Consider the following 10642-nt stretch of genomic DNA (forward strand, 5'->3'; position numbering starts at 1 on the left):
AACTGCACTACTTGTAGCTTGGACCTAAGAGATTGCACAAGCATGTGTGAGTACCCCACTCCCCAATATTGGAGTTCATAATTTCTCAGAGAAACACAGTGACCCTGAGTAAACACCTGGAACCTTGCACTGCTCAGAGATTGGGGTGGCATGCAACCATATTCATCGAGAAAGGGGGTTTGGCTCAAACACATTCGTGCAGGGTGAGCAACATTCCAGCCTTAGCCTCTTTTTGCACCCCTCTGGCTCTTTTGCTCTGGAACTATAACCTCAGAATGAGACTCTGCTAGGAAAGTGCTATCAAAGATAGATGATCTGGGATTCTGCATGCCTGATGCAAGCTGCAGGTTGCCTTTGAAGAAGGTTTTTCTGTATTTGTTCCATCTGTATCTCCTTCTAACTCCAAGTTGCTCAAAAATGTATTTCAGGTTCACCTGAGGGTAGCATGACAGTCTTTATTTTACTTTATTTTAAACTGCTTTACAGAGAGGCTAGCTGAAAGCAGCAAGGGGGACTCCCCTTGCATATCCATTTCCCTGCCACATTGGTAACACCTCAGAAATGTTTCAAGGCCATGATTGTAGTTTCCACAACTGGAAGGACTTCAGGAATATTTATCTCTCCAAACAAGTCACACAGTTCCACGAGGATAATACCACTGCAAGGGATTCAAAATTGTAGGCAGTTGACTTGTGCTGTGGGACTTTTACCAGTTTTTAGATCTAGAGTCAGATTCACTCAAATAGGTTAGGATAACAGAGTGGAACAAAATCCAAATGAGAGCATGTATAGAGATGAAGTTTTGAATTATGGTGCTGGAGGAGACTCTTGAGAGTCCCATGGACTGCAAGAAGATCAAACCTCTCCATTCTGAAGGAAATGAGCCCTGAGTGCTCACTGGGAGGACAGATCGTGAAGCTGAGGCTCCAGTACTTTGGCCACCTGATGAGAAGAGAAGACTCCCTGGAAAACACCCTGATGTTGGGAAAGATGGAGGGCACAAAGAGAAGGGGGCGACAGAGGACGAGATGGTTGGATAGTGTTTTCGAGGTTACCAGCATGAGTTTGACCAAACTGCGGGAGGCAGTGGAGGACAGAGGTGCCTTGCGTTCTCTGGTCCATGGGGTCACGAAGAGTCGGACACGACTAAACGACTAAACAACAACAACATAGAGATGAAGACTGCCTTCTCCAACCAGGGAAGCAATTCAACGCAACGGCCTGCTATGGCGATCATTCCATCAGGGCAGGTGTTTAGTTTTTCAGGCAGAACAACCCCCTTTCTTCCCCCTTGTGCTGTTTGGGGGTTCTAACCCCCAAGCTGATTTCAGGGGCCATTGGGGACATAGGGGCAGTGGGGAGCAGGAAGCCCTGTTGTGAAAGCCAAAGTCCTTGTGCAGGGTTTCCACTGACGGGATTCATTAACTGAATCCTGCCCCTGGTTTCCCACAGATACTCTGGACTATTTTTATGCAGTGTCCTCGTAAGCTGCCTTGCAGTCATGGGGAAAGCAGGGTACAAATAGATAAAAGAAATGAAGTTTTGCAGACAGTGCTTTTAGCGGTGTCATCTCCCGGGCTGAAGATAGTGTTGCTTGTACAATGGATATATATTCTGCCTTCTTTTTGCTTGTTGAATCAAAGGAATGAAATCAGGAAGGGGGATTCATTATCACTTACAGGCAAGAGCACAATCATAACAGATCTTCCAAGCACAAGTGTAAAATGTAGTTATTATAGTTTTACCAATTACTGCTAATTAAGCGTTATTAAAAAGGCTGCAGGCAGAGGAAGAACTCTGATTAACCCTGCACATCCCTTCGGCTAATGTGACGTATATAAATTATTATTTGACTTTTAAAAGCTGGTTTCAAATATGTTGATGCCAAAATCAGCTTCGGGAAACTGTTTTTTAAAAAAGTATTCTGCAAACATATAAAGCTTATACCAAGCCAACTGATACATCAAGCCTAGCACCATCAAAGATATCCTAGTTTGCTTTGACACTTGCCCTTTCCTCTGGTTCGCGCATTTTGCACAGAGCATCCAAACTACATTCCAGTGTTTTCTGTGGTCCACTCTCATGCTTTTTCAACTGTCACGGTGTCCATTCCCATTCCTGCAGGGGTATGGATGATTTCAGGAGTGCAGGCAAATTTATGTGCCAGTTCCTGAAAGTTCTGGCTCATAGATGTGGTCAAAGTGTGCTTCCCTTGTTCTGTTCTGTTCTGTTCTGCAGTCTGAGAGCAAAACTATAGTGTATAATTTCAGAATGTACCTCTCCTTCCAAGTGTTTGGTTTAATCCTTCTTTACGTTTCTATTCTACAATTCCTCCAAGGACATCAAGGGGCTGTACAGAATTTTCTGCTCCATCCCATATGAGTTAGGTGAAGGTGAGGAAAGGTGACTGGCCCAAGATCACCCATTTGGCATTGTGGATTTGTTCCTTGTGTCTCCCTGATCAAGCAGCTCCACCACACTCAAAACCACAAAAACAAAGCATAAGAACACAAAGCATAGCTTGCATGGCCTCCATCCACCAATTGTCTCCATTGTCTACTTCTTCCCCATCAAAATTTAGACTGTACACTCCTTGACTTGTGTTTTTGCTCAGGTTACTATTTAAAGCATTATATACATACTGTAGATGTGCTATAAGAACACAAAAGAGCCTGCTAGCCCAGACCAAAAGACCATATTATTTAGCACCCCCAAAGTGGCAAACCGGATGCTTCTGGAAAGGGCAAAAAATGAAACCTTACTTAGGTAAGTAAATGAAAATCTCTCTTTAGGCCCCTATTTCCTGTAGAAAATGTTCACAGTGCACTCAACAATGGAGCCTCATTTTTACCAATTTCAAGCAGTGTGCTCTACATTATATCTAAGAATAGTTGCCCAGTCTCAGAGGAGGAAAATCAGATTCCTTGAGCAATAATTAAGCTCTTTGGTATTCTGTATTGATTTTTAACACCTATCTGAACAAGAAAGCCATGAGCAACATGTATGAGTTTATGATTAAAGTTTCTAGGGCAAGGCAGAAGTCATAGGGAATATTGTATTTCAGATGATATAAAATAGGATACGGTGCCTTTCACTTGCATGCTGCTTTTTCCTGCTCACACTTTCTGAAATTGGTTACTAAGTTCAGAGTGTTGAGAGAGAGAAATACGGTATTATGCAAAATGAATTTATCTTCAGCCCCATCTGAACACATTGTTTTCCAAATAATATCATCTAAAATATCTCCCAATAAAATAATATATGGGACAGCAAAGGATATAATAGATTCTTATAGAACAGTAATATATTGTAACCAGAATAGAAGTTCAAAAGGGGAAGTAAATGTATTTTTAGTCTTTTCATTACTGTAATAGTTATTATTATTTCTTATCGGTAGAAGGCAATGTTAATTTAGGCTTCTTCATTTTGCTGTCTGTATAATTTTCTTAAGTCAATAAAAAAGGGGGGGAATATCATCTAAAATATCAAATTTTTAACTTTTGAGGTGAAAGTATTTGTTATGTACTGAGCTTGGATCCTAGAACAATAGGCAGGTAGGAGCCTGGAATGCAACAACCTGATTGGCCTGCAGAAGCAGTCCAATCAGGCTCCAGGAAGGAAGCAGAAGCAGCCAATCACATGAGACCTATTGTATAAATAATGTATATAAAGCCAGTGGTTTGGGGGGAAATTCATTCACTGTTTTGACAAGCTGCAATAAAGAGCATGAAATCACTACGCGACTCCGGGTATATTTCATTATTATTATTATTAAATGTGATTTTTTTTTTGGAAGATCTGTCCTGCATTTTTTTTAAGTGTCTATGTTTGCAATTAAAATAACAATGCCCACAATGTTTGGCCACCATGTTTCTTCATTTTTCTCAGCCCAACTTGTTTCCAGTTATTGCTCTTTTTTTTTTTCAATTCTTCATTCTCTCCAAAATTAAACTAAGGCATTATAGGCAATTCCTCAACCCAAACCATTGTTTCCCTATAACAATGGTCTCCCATGTCTCAAGAACTGCTTCTTGCTCGCTGACCAGTATGGGCCCATTGGTCACAATAGCCCGGTATATGATAGCTGCCGCTTGCAGACTTCCAGACGCAGGTGCTACGTGCAGAGATGTGCACTGTGCTGACCATTGACATGTCCAGAAGCCACACATTGTTTGAGCTCTCCACTGAGCTTGCTGAGGGTTCTCAGCAGCCTGAAAAATGCCACTACAAGTAAAATCCATGCGCTGCCAGCCTGCACAGGCAGGCAGTGTCGAAACTGATCCATAGTCATAATCAATCATATTTCATGTAAGGTGTATGGTAAGTATGGTGATTTCAAGACTACACCTGGAGAAGTCATCAAACACTTGCATGTATATGAAATATTTTGGGGTATATATAGATATATGCCAGGCTTTTAGGCAAATTATTTAGCTGAAATTCAGTGCCTAGCTTTCTTACCTTATAAGTGAGAAAGTGTTAACTGGTAGGGCAGAGCACAAGAGCTACTATTTGTTTTTGGGTCTCTAATGACAACTTTGTGAGTATTCAGGGCTAATTCAACATTTAGGAACCCAGCCCTTTTTTACTGATGCCTTCATCAACCATCCTTCTTTTGTTCTCAGTGCTTTTCAATTCATCTGTCTCTTCTCTAATCATATTCTTTACTAGCATTTTAGTTTTATTTTATTAAGCTTGAATCCTGCTACTTGCCCAAATTCATCAATTTTCACCAGTGCTTCTTGTACACTAGATTGTGGATCTTCTGCTGTTAAGACCAAATCATCTGCAAAGGCTATTAATTTGTACTCTTTTACAGCAGTCTTTATACCTCTAATTTCTGGCAGCTCTCTCAAATTCTTATTTAATACCTCAAGGACCTTGAGGTTCTCAGTGCTTTTCAAGAGATTCTACAGGCCCATGTTTGAAACTGATCTGTGCAGCTGTGGAGAGCTTTGCCGTGTTTTGTTTCCATGCATAATTTGTTTTCTCCAGTAGCGCATGCAAATGCATGCACAGCGTAATCGGAGGCATAAAGCACTATGCAGCACTGACCTTAGAATCTGGAAGCCACTTTGGGGATTGAAACATGCCATAGAAATCTTCCAAAATGAAGAAAACAAAAGGGACACCAGAAGTGGCAAAAAGGACAGAAGGGAGTGAACCTCTGGATTTGTTTAGGGAGTAGATTTTGGTCTCAGACCTGAGACCCAACATAAGACCCAACTCTCTCGCCCTGACCTCGCCACTGTGATCCATGCAACGGTCACCTCCAGACTGTATTATTCTAACTCACTCTACGTGGAGCTGCCCTTGAGACTGACCCAGAAACTCCAGCGGGTGCAGAATGCTGCAGTGAGATTCCTTACGGGGTCCTCGCTGCTGGATCACATTCACCCAGTGCTATACCAGCTGCACTGGCACCTGGTGGAGTACAGAATCAGGTTTAAGGGGCTGGTTTTAACCTTTAAAGCCCTATACGGCCTAGGACCCTCATACCTATGGGACCGCCTCTCTTGGTTTGTCCCATGGAGGACCTTACGGTCTTCAAACAAAAACATCTTGGAGGTCCCAGGCCACAGAGAGGTTAGGCTGGCCTCAACCAGAGCCAGGGCTTTTTCAGCTGTGGCTCCAATCTGGTGGAACACTCTGCCACAAGAGACTAGGGCCTTGCGGGACTTGACATCTTTCCACAGGGCCCGCAAGACGTAGCTGTTCCACCAGGCCTTTGGCCAGGGCACAGCCTTTGGTAATCCTCACAGAAGTCCAGCCCAATGGTTGCCATTAATTTGATTTGAACTGATTTTATAATGAATTAATTTTAGAATGCGGTATTATTTTACTATTGTTAGCCTCTCTGAGCCCGGCTTCAGCTAGGGAAGGAAGGATATAAATACATTATTATTATTATTATTATTATTATTATTATTATTATTACTATTATAAAATAGAAGAGTATTTCATCATGTCATGTCCATTAAGGAGGAAAGAGACACATTTCACTTGAACCTCCGTAGGCATGAAATCAGCCCTTTCCAATGTTTCTCAAAGCGTCGGTCTTTTAAGAAGAAAAATTCACAAGTTCCCTGGGCTTTCTAGCATAAAAGCAAGTCCCTCCAGTCCTAGCTGAAATGCTTCATATTACTGTCAAAAAGAGGCTTCTCTTGCTATGCAGTTCATTTCTTTTTATAAAAGGCCCATTCTTTCCCTTCACAATTAGTGGTCAGGAGTGAAATATTTATATTACACTGAAAATGGAATCTTCTTTTAAATGAAAGAATTCAATCACAGAAGAAGGAAACAAAATTAAGCCAATTTTTCTTTTCACTTTTATATGTCTTCTCATAGGACTGTGTGTGCTTGCAACACAAAGCAAATTGTTTTCTTTGAACAGATGAGCCTGAGGTTAGGGCTGTGACAAATTGCTCTACACCGAATAATAATTTGGCAAATCCTGGAATATGCAGTAACATACTTTGGGATGCGTTCTTGGCCAATGTTGTAGAATGTTACTTTTCCGTCTATAAATCCTCCACATATTTGATTTTAAGTTCAAAAATTTGCATTTCTCAAAACATTTTTTCTTTGTTATATTTTTTATTACTTTTCCAATACACCCTAAATAATAGCCAAATTATAACAATAACAATTAATTCCCAAATTATACAATTATCAAAGTGCCAATCAACTTCCAATTAATACATTTTAGTTAAAGTGGCTCCCCGCATGATAATTTGGGTGCATTTCCAATCTTATATCACTGTGTTCTATAACCTTAATTAAGGTCAGTTACATTTCAGTTATAATAATAATCCCTTAGTCCAACAGCTTCATAAGTAATGATTTCCATTAGTGATGTTAATATAAATTTATAAAGATTCAAGTGAGGAACTCAAACTATTATCTTTGTTTTGCCCTGTGCGTGAAAACTGTTATATCCATGGAGATTCCTTCTGTCCATACATGGTGTTGTCTCTTTCACTTCCTAGATGTTGTTTTCTCCCATCGTGACTTGGGGCGGAACTGAATCTCAAAGTTTCTCAGGTCTTATCTCTCCATTCCTTGCTTTGATGTCTCTGAACAGGCAACTGTCTGCTAGAAACCATTCTGTCTCATTAGTAAAACATGTTGCAGATCTTTGCCATTTCCCCCTCAGCCTAGGAAAAGGTGGGCAGTTTTTGAATGCACTGAAGATTTAATACTCCTTAAGAACTCCCAGAATCTCTGCAGTGTTCTTATCACAGTTCTTTTCCTTCCAACAAGAGATTTATGGCCCAATTAAACTTTATCTTAGATTCCGTCAGGAGCACACACAAATCTCAGTTTCTTTTTCCTTGTCTGTTGTTTTTAAATGGGGGTGGAGGGAATTACTCTGTCTTTCCAACACAGTCATAGTGGGGTTCCCCCCCTCCTTTATTCATTTCAGATCACATGCAGTTTCCATTTTTGCTTGTTAATATCACTATTACTCCAACATCCCTTCCTCACTTGTAAATATCTTTTTATCTTATAGTCCAGAGAAGGTTGCCGAATCATAAATATATAAAAGAAGCTTAGAATAAACAAACCGTGGGCATCCCTCTCCCCAACTGACTCTCATGTCAAAGAAAATCTTATCTCAATTCAAACCTTTGATCCATGTAGCTGGTATATTGATTTCAGCAAGGCATTTGACAAGGTGCCCCATGATATTCTTGTAAAGAAGCTGGTAAAATGCGGTCTTGACTATGCTACCACTCAGTGGATTTGTAACTGGCTGACTGACCGAACCCAAAGGGTGCTTTGATGGTGTTTCCTGCTTGGCAGGGGGTTGGACTTGATGGCCCTTGTGGTCTCTTCCAACTCTATGATTCTATGATTCTATATTCCACAGTATGCTGTTGCATCCCTTTTCCATCACACAACAGTACTTTAAAACCAGTTAAAGACCAAATTAAATGGAGAACCTCTGCTTCTTAATGGCAGCATAGGAGGGTTTTCTCCAGGCGAAGTGCTTTTGCACTCAGCGCCTCCCTGCCTCTCACATTCCATGCTGGAGCAAGAGTCAAGTACCATAGAATCATAGAATCATAGAGTTGGAAGAGACCACAAGGGCCATCGATTCCAACCCCCTGCCAAGCAGGAAATACCATCAGAGCACTCCTGATATATGGTTGTCAAGCCTCTGCTTAAAGACCTCCAAAGAAGGAGACTCCACCACACTCCTTGGCAGCAAATTCCACTGTCGAACAGCTCTTACTATCAGGAAGTTCTTCCTAATGTTTAGGTGGAATCATCTTTCTTGTAGTTTGGATCCATTGCTCCGTGTCCGCTTCTCTAGAGCAGCAGAAAACAACCTTTCTCCCTCCTCTATGTGATATCCTTTTATATATTTGAACATGGCTATCAAGATGAACTGTGAGTGCAGCCCAAGATGAACTGATGAACTGTGCAGCCCATTCCCCCTGTCCCTGGGGGAAATTTATAAGGATGATTTACCCTCTGTCATCCTTGCTTTTCGTTCACCAACGATCCCCCGCTGTCATGGTGGCTGCCTCAATTAAGGCAGGCGGGACCGGAAGCCTCAAAACTGTTCCCCCTCCCCCCAAACAATTAATTTGCTATAACCCAGAACATCCAAAATACTGTACTGTATTTCTAGAAATCTAGTTATCCAAAGTTTGGTTCCGAATCTCAAACAACACGTTGTGGTTTAGATGTTTGGATGGTGGGTGGCAAGCTCTAGGCCAGGGGTTGTGAACGTGGTGTCATCCAGCTGTTTTTGAAGTGCAACTCCCAGCAGCCCAGCTTAGCATGGCCAAAGGTGAAATCATGGGAACTTTAGTGCAGAATCTGCAGGAAACCACATTGGTAACCCTGACCTGTACTACAAAATAATTTTAATGAAAATATAGGCCTAGAAGATTGACTGTAGATCATTTTATTTAAGGTATTCAGCTTCTCCAACCTGGTGACCTTCAGATGTTTCAGAATACAGCTCCCATCAGGTGCTGTGACTGATGGGAATTGTAGTCAAAGCACTGGGGAGCTCCAGGTTGGACAAGGCTGATCTAGACTACATAGTTTAAATCATGGTGTAGTCTTTCACTAAAAGGAAGATCAACAGCCTTCAAAAGCTTTATAAATCATCTTAATATAGAAGATAAATTTATCCTCTGGCAGTTTGATTTATTTGGAAAACTAAAGTACTTTAGTGCAAACTCCTCAGGCAGAATGGCAACACTGGTAATTATTGTACCACACTCTATTTTAATTTTCTGTATCTTATATTTTCTGCATGCTGAGTACCCATGAATGTAAATCAGAGGAATAACTTCATTAAATCATCCATCCCCCCGCCCTTTTTACTTTTTTCATAACTACTGAGCCTCAGTAATTAATTCCTTTCCATATCAGCTTCGAAATGGTATGACATGCCAATGAATTACCTTTATTCCTTTAAAGCCAAAAGGTATGGTTTACAAAATCAAAGATTAGCATTTGAAAGGATTTCAGGAGAAACAGAGCACAATGGCGAGTGATGTAAATTTATTCACATGTATTAGCTATCCCCCCAAAAAACTCACATTGAGACTAGTACCATTGCACATAAAACCTTTAAGAATTGTTCTGGTTCTTAGCAGTGGGGGGATCAGAAAGGACATATAGTTTTACAACACCATTTAAACCCATTTATTTACAAAAAAATAAATATCCTGTTTCACCTGGAAACATATATTTTTAAGCAGTGCTATTTTCCTAGGAGAAGAGGTGCTGGAGCTCGCCACAAACACCTCCCTTGTACTCTTAAAGTGGCTATGGCACCCACCAGAGAGGTGCCAGAACTGAATTCCAGCAAGTTCCAGCTGAAAAAAAGCCCTATTTTTAAGCATGTTCTAAAATGTTGGATTAAAATTCCTTCCACATTGGGAGGACCAGCAGGGCCAGCTCACCCATGAGACCAAGTGAGGTGACTGCCTCGTGGCAGAATTCACCAGGACAGCAAATCCTGATGTCAATCTTTCTTCTCCCATTGATCCTGATGTAGACATTCCCTCACCCCATTTCAGGGTCCGCCTCAGGTGCCAAAATGTCTTGGGCCATTCCTGAGGATCAGAATAGCTTTTGTCCAGAGCTTTCTAGTACAGCCTGTATAGGATTTCTAGCACAGCAGTAGGTTTTGTGGCAAAATCTGGCCTTCATTATGCCTAGAAAATGAACACACGATGTTCCAAATTACCGCTTTTCTAGCAAGAAGATAGAGAAATCTCAGTGAGAACCATCTCCCCCAGTCCCCAGGAGGGATCAAACTATGGCCATGCGTTGCCATGAGTTGCCAGTATGTGATTGAATCCCACCCCAAAATAGCAATGATCTAGAAGTGCACCAGTTCTCAGGAACTGTAGCATCTGGAGAAGGATTTCCTAAAATGAAGTAGGTATCTGGGAAGGTTCATATAGGAGGCTGCAAGTGACACCAGGAAAGCCAAAATAAATATATCAGTGTCTACATTCATCCAGATCACTTCTTGTAGCAGTACTGTGATGCTTCAAAACCATGTAGAGCCTATTTTGGTATTGAGTGATATACAGTATATGAAATAATTAAATTGTGCAACATTTTAAGACTGCAAGCTGGAAAACTCTCTCTCCGTTGTTGTTGT

Source organism: Podarcis melisellensis, assembly GCF_964234715.1.
Source record: "Podarcis melisellensis genome assembly, chromosome: 3".
In the NCBI taxonomy this organism is placed as follows: Eukaryota; Metazoa; Chordata; class Lepidosauria; order Squamata; family Lacertidae; genus Podarcis; species Podarcis melisellensis.